Source organism: Vanessa atalanta, chromosome 25 (genome assembly GCF_905147765.1).
Source record: "Vanessa atalanta chromosome 25, ilVanAtal1.2, whole genome shotgun sequence".
Lineage (NCBI taxonomy): Eukaryota > Metazoa > Arthropoda > Insecta > Lepidoptera > Nymphalidae > Vanessa > Vanessa atalanta.
Window position 1 is genome coordinate 5,394,638 of NC_061895.1, and position 20,626 is coordinate 5,415,263.

Consider the following 20,626-nt stretch of genomic DNA (forward strand, 5'->3'; position numbering starts at 1 on the left):
GCAAAAATAACCGCTGACATTTTCTCGCCTTACAGAATCGAACCTAATAATATATTGTGCGAAACTGGAATGTTTCGAGTGACAATAGAGCTTAAATTAATTGTTTTAACGGCCTGCTTACATCATTTTTATGACGACAATTATGTAACTGAAATATTAAATTCGTTTATTAAATAGTTTCATGACAAGACATTGACACATACTTGGTGGTAGACCTCGGTGGAAGTATGTCTGCGTAGGTACCACCCACTCATCAGATATTCTACCATCAAAAAGCAGTACTGTATATTGTTGTGTGCCGGTTTGAAGGGTGAGTGAGTCAGTGTATGTTCAGGCACAAGGGATATAACGTCTTAGTTTCTAAGGTTGGTGGCGCATTGGCGATGTAAGGAATGGTTAATATTCCTTACAGCGCCATGTCTATGTGCGGTGGTGACCACTTACCATCAAGTGTCTCATAGCAAATGAGACACTTGATGTCGATGACGTCTGCCTACCTACAACATAAAAAAAGATTATTCAGGTGATAAAAAAGCGTGCAGCTAAAAGTTGTTGACTTGCAGGCAGGATATATTTATATGTAAAATTGTATTTAACTAACATAATGTATCTCGAATGATGGAAAAGAGTAACTACTGAGTTTTTTGCCGTTTCGTCTCGGTTGAATCTACATTCTGAACCGGTGGTAGCTTTACTTATAGTTTTGTAATTTGACGATCGAAAGGGCTTGTTAAAGGCTTCTTAAGTAAGGTATATTTGATTGATTTTGAATGTTTAATATACTAAAATTAGAAGTTAGTGAGTTGCGATGGATTACATACATAGATTCTATATTCCAAGTCGGTTGCAGCTTTATATTTAATTTAGTAGTGTAACGTGTCGATTCATACGTTTTTTTACGTTAAGAACCTACATCGATAAATTATATTTTGAATTGTTTCGATTACTTCTAAGTTATTTCGTTTTTTTTTTTTGCTTTTTGAGCTGTGTCCTGCGACTTCCCTCGTGACCATTTTTGTCAAACAATTGATACTCTTTGAAAAATAACTACTGAGTTTGAAATTTTCACGGTAGATAAAGCATTTCGAATCGGTGGTAGATTAGTATTTAACAAAGAGTCATAGTTATTGACATTAAGCATTCAAACATGCATATTCAAATTATAATTTTAATTTAAAATATATAAGAGGTTTTTTTTTTATGGCATTTGTTGGCGGACGAGCATATGGGCCACCTGATGGTAAGTGGTCACCACCGCCCATAGACAAAGGCGCTGTAAGAAATATTAACCATTCCTTACATCACCTATGCGCCACCAACCTCGGGAACTAAGATGTTATGTCCCTTGTGCCTGTGATTACACTGGCTCACTCACCCTTCTAGCCGGAACACAACAATACAGAGTACTGTTATTTGGCAGTAGAATATCTGATAAGTGGGTGGTACCTACCCAGACGGGCTTGCACAAAGCCCTACCACCAAGTAAAAAACCAAGGTTGAAAATATATTTGAATTTAATTAGACAAAGTTACAGCTCTGTAATCTGTAGTCAATGATATACATTACTGGCTTATGTTACTAGGGGAGTAGTTTTTAATTTGACAATCGATAAGTATAATCATTCGATAATATAAAGGATTTTGATTTAATGGTAATGCAGACTCTGTACATCACTGCGTATCTGCGTATCATTAGCGGAATGTTATAACTGAGTCACCGTGATACGCTATTTTGATGCGTATATGTTTTAATTTTATTATTTATTTATTGATTACAAGCTGTCGCTCGCGTCTTTTCGCGCGTATTCGAGGTACCCAAATCAGTCAAATTTCATTAAATTCGGATCGGCGATAGAGCTACAAACAGACGGGAAGACAGATTTACTTTTGCTTTTATAATATGTATTAGTATAAATTTCTCATAAGAAAAAAATTGATGTTATATCATAGTAAGGAGTCATAATTAATATAAATTATTATACAAGATTGTACAATAATAATACACAACGGGGCTTTAACCGCGCTAAATTTATACAACTGTACGTATAGAGTTTGAACCGTCACCTCCATTTTATCTCTTCGAGGGGTGAAATAAAAAAAGTAGCCTATATCCTTCCTCGATACTCAAACTATCTCTATACAAATATAATCTAAATCGGTTCAGCGTTCTAAGCGGGAAGATGTATTACTTACTTGTGCATTTATAATGTTGAATGTATGTCCACAGATAATTCATAAAACATCTCGCTTCCAATCCTCAAAGCCGACGTATGTACGCCATTTATATGACTAATATTTTATATTTATATGATTTATTTTTAAGTAATTAATGTTTTTTGAGTTATTATCATTTTACAGGAGGCGTTATGAAAAAAGAGGGTATTTTTTAAGAGGCGCGCACTTTGTGACGTTATATCTACATGATGAGGTCGCTCACTAAACCGCCAAATAAATGTCAAGTCGCTCGAAACAGAAAACTTCGCACCTTTGTGAACGTAACATTTGTGTGTGTGTGGGTGTTAGTAGTGGTGAAAAAAAGAAGAAATTACGCTTATATTTATTATTATTTTAATGTAATTAATTATTTACACGGAATTAAAAAATATTTTTTAATATATATATTTTTTTATTCCGTTTATTGTTTGATGTAAACAGTGTTAAAGTGTTATATTTATTTGATTAGATGTAACGTATCAGTTGTGAATTATTATGACAACCGTGTTCTGTGATGAGTTACGCATTTGTTTTTACAGAATAGTACAATCGAGTACAAATATTTGTAAATATTATAATATTTAAATTTGAGTCTTTTTTTGGTTGAGTATGCGGTTTTTATTTTTATTTACTCCCAAATAATGTAACATATTATACTTAGTAGACGAGTCGATCCGGTGGCAAAACATTTTTTTATAGTATTTTACAACTAAGCTATGTTGTAGCTGGTGAGTTATATAATTCTACGTGATTATTAATGTTTCCTAGTTTTTGAGAATAGTTTGTAATCATACCTTTTTATTTTATATGTGGAAGAGTTTGAACTCCAAGTAAAAGTTAACTTTGTAACTTAATAGGGGCTCCCCAGCTAAATATCTTTTATCCTTATAAGTTAGAAAAACGTAGAAAAGTAAACAATTTTATGTAGATCATTTGTATATAAATCCTTACTATTATTATGAAGGCGAAAGTATGTATGTTTGTTACTCTTTCACGCGAAAACTACTGAATCAATTTTAATGAAACTTAACAATAATAGCTCATACATCAGAATACCACATAGGCTAATTTATAAATATATTGTGTGAATAAAACCTGACAACTAACCCTTTGAAGGTTAAATGAGACGGTAACACGCACAAAGTACATAATATCTTAAGTTCTATAATTGGTGACGAATTGGCCATGTAACAATTGGTTAATATCTTACAGAGCCCCCAATGTCCCCGAGTCGTTGGACTTGGTGACCAAATCCCAACGCCCATTTGCCAAGCCACCAATATGTAAACAAGACACTATCCTGTCTTCTAAAGTATTGTTCATACCATCCGAACACAGTCGAAGTCAATACAATACAATACTAAGCGTATGAGCGAGAGACCCATTTATTTTTTATAAAACCGGTCCTCAACCATTAAATAATTAGGTAAGTGCCACCACACCACCGGTTTGGAAATTATTAATTAGTAATCGGAGTGGCTTTGTAATTGGACCAAGTTTACGTTAATTATTATGAAATGAAGAGTTTTGTTGTTTTGTTAAAAATAAATGTTCTTATTTTAAATCAACAATTATAATTATCTTTTAAAGATTTAAATTAATAGAGTATTAATTCAAATAATAAAAAAAGAAAGAATGACATAAACTTATGAAATAATAATTTTATTCTGAAATAAAAAAAAAAATACTTTATATAATATTTCGGAATTAAATATAATGTTTAATGCATTACCTTTAAAATGTTATCAAAAACCAAATGGAACGCTATTTTAAAAAAAAAACCTGCTTATTTCGAAACAAATATAATTATAATCATTTATTTTTAAACAACAACAAAATAGATTTATTTGTTAGATATAGTGCAAGCATTGAGTAAACGCAAAAATAAACTTGTATCACTTAGTTTTCGACTTCTCAAAGTTAACCCGGTTCAAAGTATTCAATTCTATAACAAAAGCCACAGATCATTTACGCCGTTTAACATTTAATAATTTACATTTATCAATAAATAAATAATTAAAGTTCGTGCCATAAAATAATAATAAAAAAGGAAGAAAATTATTGTCGAAAAGAATATATAGATGATAAAAAACCTCGGTGTTAGTATTACTTGATTTTCATTAAAGATTTATTAATTTTATAATATTATTATTACATTTATTTATATTATTGATAAAAAACTAAGACTTAACTTGTGAAATCGAATCAAATATGTTAGAATCAACTTAAAAGTTTATTTTTACTTTAATTTTTACTGAGAAATACAAAGTAATTCTGATAGTCAGCAGCGAATTACATCTAGCAAAACGAACATTGAATTAAATGGATACCTATATTGTTTATTGTTATCGAAGTTTTCATTGTTACGCTAAGAATATCTATGAAGAATTAAAACATTATTATCTTCAACTGACATCAATGTTGACATCAAATCATGATAGAAATATTTAAATTAAATTCGAAAAAAGAATACGCAAAAAAACATATTTAAACCTCAACTCTTGGTTTGAATTGTAAAAAAAAAACGTAATGATCGAGCAATAAGTTTAAATTTCGAACATCAAATGCTACGTCAAATAAGTACTATGAATATCCTTTTTTTTAATTGTCATAGGTTTGCGTCTATTCATTATACTGTAGTCTTCTTCGCGGGGTTTAAATTTACCGGTCAGATATTAGTCACAAGTTAGTGAACAAAAATAGTTTTTAGCAATAAAAGGTGGGATTGTGGGCGGTAACTTAGGGTAGGAATGTGAATAAATGCATATAAAAATTTAACTAACTCTTCTAGTGTTTTGCATACGTTTTACATACGCTATCGTCTCGGAAAACTAACTTCAGATTGTCCATGATTACGGGCAACTTGACAGAATCTTTAGGTTTTGCAGTTTATTGATAATAATTTATAAAGGAAGTTTGCATATTTGGTAGCGCCAATTAAGTAGATAGCCCTTTTATTAAGACAGTTTCCTCTATAACTTCATGCTACGGCCCTAAGGTGCGAAGTCTTCCCAGATATATTATATCGCAAACTCTACTAGCAGACTCGTATAAAGGGAAGGAATAAGCACTCGGTTACGTACTGATTAATTATATTCATAGAACAAAAAAAACACGCTATATACCTACATAAGTACAAATCATTAAAAATAATATAAAATGACTGAAAGATATTTGCTTTGTGTACAAAAACTTATCGTAACGTTATTCGCCATTGAAAGAAATCATCGCTAATTATTAAAAGTAGAGCTGCATATGCGATCAATCAGATCGTAAACCAATCGGTCGAAGGTCGCGTCGTTGCATTACGCTCCAATTTCACTCATAAAAACATCTCGTCCGACCTCACAGTTAACCCTACGCCGAACAACCGAAGACCCTTTACGTTTTTTGGCAGAAAAAAAATGAACTCGCGCGTTCTTGCACCCGCTGAGTATTGAAGTATTCGTGGCCGAGCGGCTGCACAGCGCGGTCGCTCCGACGTAAAACGTACATACAAAATTTATATTTCGAATTTCCAGGAGCGCGGGAAAAGTTTGACATCTGTCAAAGTATTCATCATAGATAGTAATCCAATGAAATTTATAGATGTAGGCGTTACGGAATGCGTTCCGACGAATCGTATATTTTGATTAGCACAATCCGTGTTTATATTATGATTCGTACAATTTAAAACGAGTATTGTTTTAAATATTTCGACATTGTCAAAGTTATAATATGGCAATTGTTTAATTTAATCCATATAAACGTAATCGTTTACATTTTTGTATAGTTATAAACATTATTGATAATTTCGCGGAGGAATCGTGCGTGGTTTTTATGAATGTTTTTGCGTATCGTGCTGTGGTGGGGGAAGGGTGGGGCCTCCGCTGACTCGTCCCTCTCCTATCGAGTATTTTGATTTAGTTTCCAAGTCTTACGCGGTTGTGGCAATTTTTTCAGTCGCGTGTGTAAGGCGCGCGCGACTGTATCCTTTACGAGCTCCGAATTTTACTTCGTGTTCTTTTTTCGAATTTTTCGCGCGCTCCTCGAGCGCGGGATTATAACTTTTATTTCTTACAGCCAAGTTATCAACGCTTAGTACAAACTTTTTCGTTACAAACTGTGTGTTTATTGCTGTGTGTGATCAACTTGGATTCATTGTGACATTGTGTGTGACTTTTATTTAGTTTTGAATTGCTTTCAAGTTTGGATGTCTTAGATTAAGGTAAGCGTATTATTATTTTTATTTACATTAGTTTTACTTAAACTATTGTATATTTCATTAGTATGTATATTTTGATTATGATTTAATATGTTATTTATATTAGAATAGATTTTATTAATTCACTCGAATCAATAAGAAAAACTATTTTTTTTAAATAATTTTGTTAAGTTTATAGTTACTAATTGTTAAGTTAATTTAATTAACTTAAAACTAACTTTGTTAATAATATCAAGTATATCTCTAGTTAAGCTACAGTCTTAAAACAGATTTTATACTTTCGAATACATTTTGACTCTCAATATTGCCGTTAGATATTTTTTTGTTGCTACAAAAGTATATTTATCTTACAAACTGATCTGTGTCTAGAAATGTTTGGGTCATAGGTCGTGCAGAAATCACGCGGTACTGTATTGAATACTAGATACCTATCTTTTGTTAATATTCCGTAAACCGTTGAGAACGGCGTATGTTTAAACTTCTAAAACCATAAATAAATAATATAATTTGGATAATAATATGTGATATTTAATAAAACTTACTTATTAAGCTAAGACTGTAATATTTTAACTTAGAGTTAACCCAACGCAAGTAATACCGTCTCTACAATTAATTTGATTAACTAAACTTATATAACATATTATACAGTAATGTAAAACATCTTAAATCTTTATCGACAAGTATTTTATAATAATTTATTAATAATAATCAACAACAAAAAATAATATTAATAATTAATAGATGTTATTAAATCTAAGTGTCAATAGGTACATACTTATACAGCTAAATCCAATTATTAAATGTAAAACATTTTATATGTATCGTACAAAATATGATAAATAAATAAAATTACCAATTGTATAATTATTAAATAAGTAATCATCAAATAATTATATAAACATAGTTTTATAAAATATTTGTTTTATAATAACCGAATTAAATTTGTATAAGGCAATAAATAAAATATGTTTTTTTTATTAATAAGCGTATAAATATTGATAGCGCGATTTACATTGGATATCTTAAAAGTACCTTTCTAATGGACGGTCAATCATCACGCTTCCATTTAGGAGCTGAGTAATTAGAAAAAAAATCTGTAATTAACACCGCGGGGCAGAAAGTATTTAACGTTTAGTTAAAATATTACTTATATTCTTAGTAATACTAGTTTTTATTGTCTAAGTAGTTATACATTTACATAACAAATTCAATATAAACCTAACGTCTAAAAGAACGCTGTAAGTTACTTTTGTGTGATAATAATAATAATGGATTCCTAATCTGTTTGCTGCAGATTAGGAATACATTATTTTATTATTCATTTCGTATCTGTATAAATAATTAAAAAAGAAACGGCGGCTGCAGCTAGGACTATAATAAGGGCAGCTTAAAAATCTCCAGTAATTCTGGAAGCACATCGTGCTTAAGTTTTCTCATTGACCTAAGTATAAGCAAACCTACTACTGAAAGAATGCTAGAAACACACACATTGACTCACATAAGTTATATATTTTATATTTGTTGTAAAATAATCATCATTATATCAGCTTTCGGCATAAATAGTGTTGAAAATACATTAACATCAAAACTATCCTAACTAAATAAACGGACAAATCAAATTGTTATTTCATAATAAAATAATAGTTCTTATTTCAAAAATTTAATTATACAATAATAAGTAGCATTTATTATATTTAATAAATCAGTAAATTTGTTTAACACATTGAAGCTTTTAGTTTGGAATATAATTAAATTTTTAAATGTAATTCGTCTCCATTTTACACTTAACACAGATAACAATTAATTAAAAACGACGTAAGCGTATTTGTTGAAATCGTTTCATGAATATACATAAATGCATGAATTTACATCAATTAATTTAGGGAGTATGTTTAATATATAATTTTATAACAGAACCATTTCTTACGATTACATCTTCTTATGCAGCGCCTTTATATTTCGAGAACTTCGAAGAAGGATTATTCATTAGAATCTAATCATACAAATATTAAAATTAAACTTTTTTTTTAAACTATCTTGGCGAATATTACTATTGATTCTGTAGATATACAACATGCTTCTATTATATTGTCTTTATGTACGACACATTTTCGCTTATAAGACGGTTCGACTAATTGTACGTTTTCTCACTTAAACATATTAATCATGAGTTTTGGAAACTAGATTGTAATTAAGATTAAACTCGCTAACTCTAGCTGGAAAAACATATAACATAATTTTATATCGGAATATCAGACTTCAATGAGATGCCATTTGATTTTATGCTATTGACTTGTAATTATGTTGTAGTTTATATATTTCATGTTTATTCATATACTTCTAATATAAAGAATAACAAATTAAACTAATTTGATTAATATTTTAACGCTACTTTAGAAAGAGTTAATAGTTTTCTCAAATATGATTAATAATAATTTTGTTTTTGAGTTTAATCTGTTAATCATTTTAATAAGAGTGTAAATAATATAAATTACATTTAATATTACATTTTTATTAACACGGTAATCTCTAAAATATTGTAGGATTAATTTTAATAATAGATAAATATAATAGAGACGTTTCGAAGTCAGAGTAATTCCAAAATTCGAAATTCGAACGATTCGAATGAACGAATTTAATATTACTTTAATGAACTATAATATTTGTTTAAAGTAAGCCTACAAACTAAAATAGTATATTATTTATATTAAAACTATTGAAATGAAATTATTTATAAACTTGTTGTACGTGTTTATAATGATTATAATCTTATGTTAGAACGCGTGCATGTTAATCGATGATTTCGGGTTCAGACCCAGGCAAGCACCACTGAATTTTCATGTACTTAATTTGTGTTTATAATTCATCTCGTGCTCGGTGGTGAAGGAAAACGTCGTGAGGAAACCTGCACGTAGTCGATGAGAGTCTACTATGTCTAGCAACCCCAAACCCCATTGGAAAAAGGGAGAGGAGGCCTTAGACCAGCAGTGGGAAATTTACAGACTGCTAATGTTTGTTATGTGTTTGTATGTATATAGTAGAGGTAATAGATTGGAAGTAATTGTCAACTGTGTTCAAAGTTGTTTAGGTACAGATCGAATGGTTACAGATAAATTTAACGTCACTTCAATATAATGCTATTAATACACAAACGTCCTAATACTCTCTTAAGCTGACATGATATTCTGTACAAAATGTCATGTCAGAACAGTAACGATTTGATATTCTAATAAGTGCAAAGGAGGTTGAACCTAATAAGGTTTATCTTTAATATTTTTTATCTGTATATGATAAATTTACCAAGTTCACAGAGCTTACTATAATTACGTTTCAAGAGCTTTGTGTTTCAGAAAATCTTAAGACATGTGTATCCGTCAATAGTGTACATCCTTATTTATCGAACGGTTTATAAATATCAACAGACAGGCAGTTGTCATAAGTGAATTCTATTAATTTTTATTTCAAAATAAGAATATTTGTCTATAAATTTTAGCTTCTAAGTAATTATCGCAACTTCTGCATACCACAATATAATTACTAAAGAATGTTATTGATAATTTATTTATATTTGCGTAAACTACAAATACTTAAAATAATAGGAATAGTATTTGTTTTAATAACTTTAATTGTATTTAAAATTTGTATTTGTATTCAGCGATATATCTTCATTATTAATTTTAATATGATAAATGGATATGATGAATAAATGTTAGCGTATCAACTTTATGGCAAATAATTAATACATCTACACATACATTTGTCTGAATTTATAATTTTTGTATATTAACTATTATAAGTACACCTTTTCGTATTCTAAATTTAAATTCTACGATGGAATTACAAATAATGCTCACTTTTTATTTACATTTAATATTTCAGTATTCAATTTTTAAGTAAATTGAAATGTTTTACAATAAATAATAATAATTTATTCTTACATAATTATAAAATAAATATATTCGTTTTATGAAGGAACTAAAACAAAATTACACATAATTTCATTATTTTAATAATTAGTTTAGGCCTTAGGACTTCTGTGTTTTATGTGACGCAAAGTGACATAACATTGTAGGTCCTTGCATCGTTGCTCTTCGTAAATTATGTAAACGATTTTTTATACAACAAGCTGTTTTTTTACGTTTCACAAGATTAAGGAAAATCCCGTATCTTATCATTCGTATTTTATTTGTAATCATATACGTAGTTTTTATTATGAATATTTACTTAACTATCGTCGGTTTTTGTGAACTTTAATAATACATAGTTTGATTTTAACACGTGATAGTGCAAAAAAACTTTACGAAATGACTATTGTAAAATAAGAATTATCTGTTTTGTTATTCTGCAAACACTAGTACTGCATGTTAACCAAATTTGAACACCTAAAAATGCAACAGAAACATAAATTATGGATGCATGTTGCACGAATTCGACACGCCCAGCCTTATCAGTGAAAAAAAAATCGTCCTTTCATCGGATAAGGTCGCGAGCCGTTCATTCGGTCATCCATTCACCCGTCAGGATTTCGACCGGAAGCCCGCCTTATCAGGCGAACGGAGGTGACGTCACAACCCTCACCAAACAATCAATGTGAGTCGAACGTGATCGCTATATAAATATAAAATATAATATACAATCATAAAACAATGCGAACCGGGAAACGTACGAAGCAGTAACTTGTAAATATTCCGAATATAATGTTCATATATTTTAAAAAGTTATGACCATAAACAATTGTGTTTAATTTTATTGTGTTCCTTGGCTCTTTGTTATAGAGCCGCGTTGATGTCCATAAACATTTCGTACTTGCCGCTCAAGGGACATCGATAATATTCAAATATTCTCACGGTGCTAACTGGAAACGTACGTGTATCATAATATATATCTTTCAATTGTAATTCCGAATGGATTTCCAATAAAAAACACATTTCCTAATTTACTCGGACCCGTGTACTCGGTATTGTAACAGAACAATGGTATTGAATCACGTCACGTGACTCATTCGAATACACTTAAACGGTTATCGATAAAAGACTTTTCGATTTTTCAAAACTGCCAATCGTTTTTCGAAGTCGCTTAAATTTATCGCCCGTGGAATTCCAATTTCGAATGTTTCCGTTCTTTCGACCACAGAGTATTGACTGATACAGATTATTTCCCATTTTCTAATTAGATTTTATTTTTCTAATTAAATTTCTAACATGACCACGATATTGATAAAATGTGTTCACATTCGTAATATTAATAGGGACATATCAACGACATTTATTACACATCTCTAACCATTACAAGCGCAGCCATCTTAAAAGCACCACTATCCCACAATCGGACATCTGTCCGTCCGTCACATCCCGATCCGAACCATATACAGGTTATTAATTGTTACTTACAATTGCAGATTGGCAATTTATTCAACTGATGTCTCCATTACCGGTATGGAAACTATTATTTTTGACATTTGATGGTAATTTTGTCTCGTTATAGATCCTATTTTAAGCTAGAAACAACGATGTGCTTCGCCGACACGCCTTATGTAGTATAATAAAATGTCCTTTGAGTTTTTACTGCAGAAAAATTTAATTAGATGTCGTTTTACAGTTAATACACTTTAAGCGTTAATTAAGTCATTATTTATCTTTTATTATTTATCATGAATGTCTTAACAAATTGAACGAACAACTTTGTACGTTTTTCAACTTAATTTATGACCAAAATATTTATGTACAATTAACTTAATTAACTAGGTAATTAATTAATCAAAGGCTAAATTAAAATCCGACCGAATTACATTGTCACTTACATTATGTTAATCATGTTATATGCGTAACATTCTGTATTTTACAGGATAAATAATGTTCACATCGAAAGCGGTAACATTTTATATTAATACGATTTTGTCGTCTCATAATTATCATAATAAACGGACACATTGCGGAATCGTGCATTTTTTGATCCTCTCACTCTTATCGTATATCCGTCTCCTTCGCCCCACACATGCAATTGTCATTAACCAATTAGTACGCAATTCTAACCCTTCCCACCTACAGATAAGATACATTTCAGCTTAAACAATTAATGTATTAAAAACCCAGCTGCTTGAAATTACGTTTCTTAAAAATGTACCATAGTTTTTAACGAATAAGATACAATTTTGAATACAATTATACAATCAATGAAGCTCTTGGTATGAAATGCGAAATGGATTATTTTTTCAAAAATGGAATTAAGAACAGACAATAACGCTCATTGTTTTAAAGATGGCTGCATTGTTGGTTTAAATATGAGATTATAACGGTTTAAGATAACATAATACGAGGGCAAATTAAACGGAAATACATATTTATGTTACATTAAAAAAATACTATAAAGATAATTTGCGACGACCGGAAACGTTATATTAAATCTTTCTTTAAATTCGATTCACAAGTATACGATAATTATAAATTCATTGATAGATTTTTTCTCGATTTCCTGAATCGGCGAAACTTGTAAAACAATTTCTGAGTCTTTAGATAACATATTTGATTACTTTTATTTTTATAACCTTTAAAAATGTATCCAAACATTTTAATTGCGAACCAAGGCCGTTACACATAAAATGCAAACGCTATTTTCAATTTAAGTTCAAACGTGGAACGAGTTCCATTTTACACTACTTACGCTTCGACCTCGATCGTGTATAAATAATATAAATAGGCGATAGATAATTATTTACGTTTTATTTAATCCAATGTTAAATAATAAATGTATTCAATTCTTTTTTCAAAATATTTAAATTATGTTCTTAAAAAGTTGATCATGCATAGGCAAAAGAATAGATTACGAGTGACGTGTCGAAACTTCCACAAAGCTGTACGTTACGAGTAATTTAAATAGAGCGATCCCTCAATTGGGGTTAATTCCACTGTTTAAGGAATATGGAGTTTAATTACAAACTGACGTATGCTTGAGAAATAAAGAAAATAACACAAAAATAATAATGACATAGTTACACAAATTTTTATTAATGGTTTCTTATGACTTTATCAAACTGTGGTCCGAGTGTGTGTTCAATTTAAAGGTATCTTCTCAATTACGTCTTAGTAATAGCTTATATTATATGAATGTGTATTTTATATATGTTTCTTAGTTAGAGTATACCTATAAAATGAAAGAGTTTTGCTATTAGTTTCCATTGACGGTAGTATAGGAATAATATATCAAAAAATATATTTTTAATCGTATATATATATGTAATTAAAAATTATACGATTGAAAAATATTTGAATTTCGATTGTTTATATTAACTTAAGTAATTAATACTATAACGTCAAAAATCTTAATGATATCTGCTAGTTAGTAACAAGCTATAAAATAATTTAGATTGTACAAAATGTTTCATTTGATGCAAATCGATTATTCGTGTTTGGGAATTCAACTTTTAAAGATTAATCCTTAATTGGCGTTCTACTTTTAAATTGAATCGAATATAAAAATTTTCGATTTCAAATATTGAGCTATACTTCAAATTCAAATAACACAACTTTTATCTTGAATAAAATCAATTAAACATAGTACAATCGGACGCCTCGGGTTTAGACTTTCAATTCGGTCCGGAAACTTCAAATTCTAACAACATAAAGAGCACGTTTGCCACTCTTACATCACAAGACTTGGAACTTTTTATCAAAACGTGATCACTCTTTTTGTTGAGTCCACATATTCAGATGTGTAATGACCAATCTCCGGGCGTCGAGAAAAAAAAGACGAGAGATCATTCGAGGCATTAATGCATCAGTTACTAAACCGTCAGAGGCATGCTCTTGCGCATCCTTAACGCATTCATAATAAGAACAAGACGTTCCATTTTCGAATTACAAACGGGGAGCGTTCCATCATCGAATAGACGGTTCATATTCAAATTTCTGTTTTGAAAATAGAACGGGAACATTCGAAATTAGATCTGAGTTTAGAAAACTGTGGCCTGCTCTTGAGCCCTGAGTCAACGATACATTTGATGCGTTCAGGAAATTAGGCGGATACCGTTCGAAGTTTTCTATATTTTTACTCGCACTCAAATAAGATTATTTTTAATATTTTCGGAAGTATGAGATTCGTGTTCGACGATTGTTATTTAAAGATAACTTAAGTTCAAAGAGCGATTGCCGTTATTTATTCGTGAACTTTTGGGTTAAATTCTCTATAGACAGATTACTAGGTAAATTTAAAATACATTATAACCGATACAAATAAATAGCTTCGTCAGTATCTGGGTATTTGGTTTTAATTTAAGTCTATTTGTAACGAATGGAAAATACACAATGAACGTATCGCAACAACGAAAATTGAATTTAGTACATCTCGGTGTGATGTTCACAAAATTAAATTTCTATCAATATTTATCTTCAATCAATTCACTGATTGAAAATTAAAAGTTCGACAAACACGGGGGCGGTCGTGACATGCAATACATACTTTATATATTTTTAATTAAGTCCAAAACATGCTACATTCTAACCACACATTCGGGGTCAACACTCTTAGATCAAGCGCTTACCATTCTACTCTGACCCCCGAGACCACTATGTTAACACTTACCGTGGGTCAGCGGTAACTGGTAGTTTGATCCCGCAGCGTGGTCACCCATCAATCAATGGGATCATATCTCCGCCGAAACGAAACTAGCTGCGTCCGATATTATGATTTTATACGTTCGGGTAATATTTTATTCAAATCTAAAAGTTGATTGAATGTTTTAGTTAAGATGTATGGTTTTATGAGCTCGGATGGAATATTATAAATATTCTTTATCGAGTTTTGTTACACATCAAACGCATTTGTTTAAATGTTTATCTTAGACATTAAAAAAAATTAAGTCTGCAGGAAAACATAATTCGTTCTCCAGCCGGGCCTGCACGTCATAATCCGTCCCGACGTTCGATATTTGAATACTCTTAAATTTGGAACGCGCTTGTAATACGAAGTTAGTTCGTTTCGTTTTTCAATTGCTTCACTTATATTTTGAATTTAGAACGACGAGTTTAAGATATGAACGTTTTGCTTTTTTAGCTTTCGCTGACGTTCGAAATTTGAAATGTTTGAATGTTACACGTGTTCTTCCAAACTGGCAATATTTTATATCGAGGTACAATTTAATGCTTCATATATTTTGGGTTTACCATTTTGTTTTTTGTTATGATGTTGTTCATATTTATACTTTTATATGTCTATTACGTTTAACTATTTAAGGATGTATTCCTTATGATAAAGATTTATTTCTATATCAAATCAAAATCAAAATCAATATATTCTTTATTCAAGTAGGCTTTTACAAGTACTTTTGAATCGTCATTTAACAAACTATATTAAGTGAAGCTACCACCGGTTCGTAATGCAGATTCTACCGAGTACAACCGGTAAAAAAACTCAGTAGCTACTGTCTTTCAACATTTAAATGTACAAATTCATTTTAGTTAAATACAATTATGTATGTATGTAATATATCTTGCCTGGAAGTCAGCAAGTATTAACTCCACGCTTTTTTATCATCAATAAATTAAAGTAATGTTTATATTTTTGGCTCTAAGTAAGTCATAAGCAGAGGTAGAGTAAACAATGCGAACAATACATAGATAACTTAAGACATATATCTTCTAGAGACTGACCACTATCAACATGGCACGCCAAGGTATGCGACCCGCCACCCCAGGTTGCACTGGCACGCGCCAGCATACACAATAGCCAGGTTACGTGGTTACGTAACCACACGCGTACAGAATTCACCCGTCGCGATTTCTCTCACCTTTCATACAAATGACAGTACAATAGAATTTATTCGATAGTTAAAAATTGTCTAGACGTGCCCGTTTCGGTTGATGCAAATTGATTGATTTGTTCTTAGAAAAGTTTGGTATTCATATATTATTTTTATGATAATGAAGCATTATTTTATGGATAATTATGAAATAAATTTATACAATAATTATCGTTTATAAATTTTATTGCAATTCTTTCGTAAGGGCTTCATCACATTTGTATAATTTTGTTAGTATCAAAGTTCTTAAAATTGAAAATGGAACGTACAATAATGGTAAAATAGAATTTGAAAATGGAATATAAGGATTTAAATTAAGAGTGTTGTCGCAAATTCTATAATTTATAAAAGCACCAGAGTAAACATGTTTGTATGTTTTAATAAGATTTTTATAATTAATGCGACTAATTAATTCTCACGTTTTGAATTCTTAATTTGAATTAACCTCGAGTATAATTTAATACTCGGCTGTGCCCGCGCGTGGACCGCTCTCATTCTGACGAGACATAACACCGCGTCAGAGGTCACATCTCGAAGACAATGCTCAATGAAAGCCTCGGGGGAGGGATCTGGGGGGAGAGGTAATTATCCCCCACTAGTCCGCCACGCCCGCCATTGTGTCGCGAATGTGTGCTGAGGTGACGATATAGGATATTTTGATTTTTTTATTAATTGTTTTTGTATTATTATTGTAAATTGTGATCATTATTTTACCTCATTACATATTAATGTTTTTGCATATAAAGATTAAAGTTTTATAAGATTAAATTACCGGAGTTTTTGTACGAAATTATAATTCTCATCTATTAAAATCTCGTTACGTGATTTCTTATTTCATTTAAATTGACTCAGTTGTAATTTTTTTATTTATTTCATATTTTTTTTTTACTAATCATTATGTATTTTAAGTATGAAATGAATTGCCTATTTTCACTAATTATTAAAACTTTCGCTAATCATTTGTTTTGCTTCTAATTAAAAGAGTCGGGGTAATAAAAAAAGCAATGATAGAGTTCATCATTCGTCTACAAATATAAAAAGTTCAAACAACATCCCTCGATCAATCGGAGCTCTTTAAATACGTAGATAAGATAATTAATTAATTTTGTGATTACAGTTTAGCAAACTTACGTAAACTGTATATATTGAAAGAGGTTTTATAATAATAAATAATATAAAAAGAAAATTTCCTTTTAAGTCACTAAATCGATTATAATCAATGACACTCTTTCAAACAATACGCTGCACATGACGGATGGAAGGATTTATTGAACCAGCGGAGCTTTTCTGCAAGAACGCACTTCGCATCTCACTCGTGATGATGACTTAATAACTAAATTTATTAGAGTCGACGTCGCCCAACAGTAACCATTCGAGATTGTTCTAACAGAATAGCTCTATAGATTTCCGAATCTGGAAAAGTAAAACCGTGTTACATTACAAATATTTAGTAGGAAGCAAATTCTAGAATTTTAGAATACAACTGAAGATAGATATTGCTGAGTTTCTTATTGCTGATTCTTCTCAGGTCATGATATTTTCTTTTCCGAACCGGTGGTAGTGCTTAATTTGACAATCAACAAGTGAGATGCTTCTATATTCGATTTAATACAAATGATGAACAAACTTAAATCAATAAAATAACGTATAAGATCTTACGGACCTAAAGGACGGAACGTACCAAAATATAATTTCTTAATTGAAGTGTGTATATCCTGTTTCGTATAAGGTTAGTCAAAAACTCAATAGCTTCATCGAAAGTCCTCACGGGCGTAATAGGAACGGCTCGTACGAATATAAAAATCTCATATCAATTCCGATGCGTGATTGATGTTATTGCTTCCCGAATTGATGTTTTGAAACTGTGTCGGCTTTTTGTGAGTTATTCCGGGAATTGTTGAGTTTCGACATTTGTTGTTTTTTTAGAAAATATATTTTTATTTTACCTGTTATATGAAATTTTATTGCTATTGTTAAATTATTGAATTCTATTTTCAAATCCAATATAAATTCAAACTTCGATTTAGAATGTTGATTTGATTAATCACAACTGGCTAATAACATAATGGAATCATTTAAAAAAAAAAATCAGTCCCACTTTTATGAATAAATCATCTTCCGGACCAACGTGTATCATTTCACACAATAGAACATCGTTTATAATTAGTTTAGAAGCTTATACAAAATTACGAAGTTAAAACTTTAAAAGGATAACGTATATTATATTAATAAACAAAATCCACCGATCGTATTCATTAAAATAACTCATCTTAAACGTAAAATATCCAGATTGTCGATAAAGTTTTTATTAGATATCGTGTTCAGACTGACATAATTTACTCATAAGTGTTTAAGAAAATAAATAAAAAAACACATGAGTAAGCCCGTCTGGTAACGCCTGCTACTCAATAACGCATCTGGATTATTTCTACATCATAAATTGTATATTTATAAATAGATAGATTGTGGGAAATTACATTTTATCGGTAAATATAAATCGTTCTATATTTAAATGTATTAATATTTCGTTTTTAATGTTTCATTTTATAGTTAACTTGAAGTAGATTACACTATTTTGGAATGTGTTCTTTTTTAAATATTTTAACTTCTATTTTGTTGGAATACAATAAGTTTATTCAAATGAGTTTTGATAAATACACATCATAAAAGTATTTTGCGTTTTTAATTTTATTAGTTTAATAAAAAAAATGAATGTTTAATTGATTTAGTTAAGATCGATCCGTCCACAATCAGCGCCCGGCTCGTTTATGAATGTGGTATTTGTCCGTTTTTAGCTCCATTCCTGTTCCGCGGCAGCAAATTAAAAATGTAAGAATTCTCGCTTCAAAGGAATTTATATTTTATTTCATTTCATTAAAATCCGCCATCTTTTGTTTCCCGGGGCCCGTTCCGATCGGAATTCATATTTTTCTGTGTTTTGTTTCGGTTTTGCGAGCGCCGTATTGTTTTATTGTTATGTTCGGTTCTAAGCGCTGCGGTTCACGTTCCGAAACGAGTATTAATTATTTTCTTATTTTTGATGAATGCGACTTTAGAATTTTAAGACGTATTTTAGTGGCGATTAAGAGGGAGCGATTATAATTCGGCTTTTGGAACTTCAATCACGATTTTTAGTTAGAATTCTGCGGGTAAAAAAATATGTCCGATCTCCGATTGAAATCGCCTTTGCCAGTCAAGATTAATCATAACTCATACCGTAACACATCGTGTGCTTATACTATTAAACGGTACATCGACTCGGAACAGACGTAGATACGTATCGTTTACCGAAAATAATACGGGCTCGGTAATCTGACGTTCTCATACGAGATCTCTTGCGCAAGACATTTCCCGCCTTCCGACAACAACGAGGATTATTCGTTACTCATCAATCTCAAATAGACACCGCACTCCATTGTTCCCGTGACATTTAAACCAATTTATAAATAACGAACTCTAATAAATTCTCACCTATCTATTTATAATATTATAATCAAAATTTAAAATGTATTATGAATAAAAAACCGAATATGATGTTACGTTTAATGTATTCCAAATTTAAATTGTATTACGTATAGGTATTTTGAATTTGTATTAGAACGCATTCCTAATTGTTTGTGTCGCTCGCTGGCATTTTGGCATACGCTCTAGCGCTATCGGCTGATACGTTTTCGTATTTCGAACGTCGCTTTGTATACGAATTTAGAAAAGCATGAAGCTTATATTGCTTTCTTTCTGTCGTTGCACGTCATTGTGTGCAAATGTAATTGTTGCCGCGTCTGGTTGTTGCTGTTGAGCCGCGTTTACATGCTTGCTAGTACTAGATGGATTGTTGTAGGAACATCTTAAACATCAAACTACTTAACTAAAAAAAGAACGATATTATATTAAATATTTAGATTTCGATTTATAATCATTCTAAATATTATTTTCTTACAGTTAATTTTTTCCGTTGCGTTTTATTTTCTAACAGAAATCTAATTTGCGATAGGAAATGCAGGTTTACATTTTAAATCTGTTAATTCAACGATTCGAGTAACTCGCGTGTTTACTTGGAATCAAGTGAAGCCGTCATAAATATGAGAGATCGTCCGACGTAAGGCCGCCTCCATAAAGATTATGTTCGATGCTACGATGACGTATTGATGGGTGTTAACAATGTTAACGCAAAAAATGTGTAGGTATGATTTTTTTATTATAAGTTTATAAAAAAATACTTATTTCAGAACTTAATTCTTTTTTAAAAAATGCTCGTACACGTTTGATATTTTCGGAGACTTATCTTCAAAGCTTTGAGAGTTCGATTTTTATTTCCGTTACAATAATCTTTTTAGAAGTAACTCGGAGCTTAAATTCATACGTAATCAAAGTAACAACAATATAAAGCTTAAATATTGGAAACGTATATACTATATA

At 30.6% G+C, this 20,626-nt stretch overlaps 1 protein-coding gene across 7 annotated transcripts in view; it reads left to right on the forward strand.

Annotated features, from left to right (window-relative positions):
• The first annotated feature begins 5,674 nt into the window (after positions 1-5,674).
• Positions 5,675-20,626, forward strand: part of LOC125073681 (zinc finger protein castor homolog 1-like) — an 81,434-nt gene continuing 66,482 nt past the window's right edge. For 6 of the 7 annotated variants that reach the window (XM_047684632.1, XM_047684636.1, XM_047684635.1 and 3 more), the window contains exon 1: positions 6,152-6,420. The gene's annotated coding sequence lies outside the window, so the exon portion shown is untranslated. Of the gene's footprint in view, positions 5,703-6,151; positions 6,421-20,626 lie in introns of those variants that run through there. The other variant, XM_047684633.1, reaches the window with a different exon arrangement.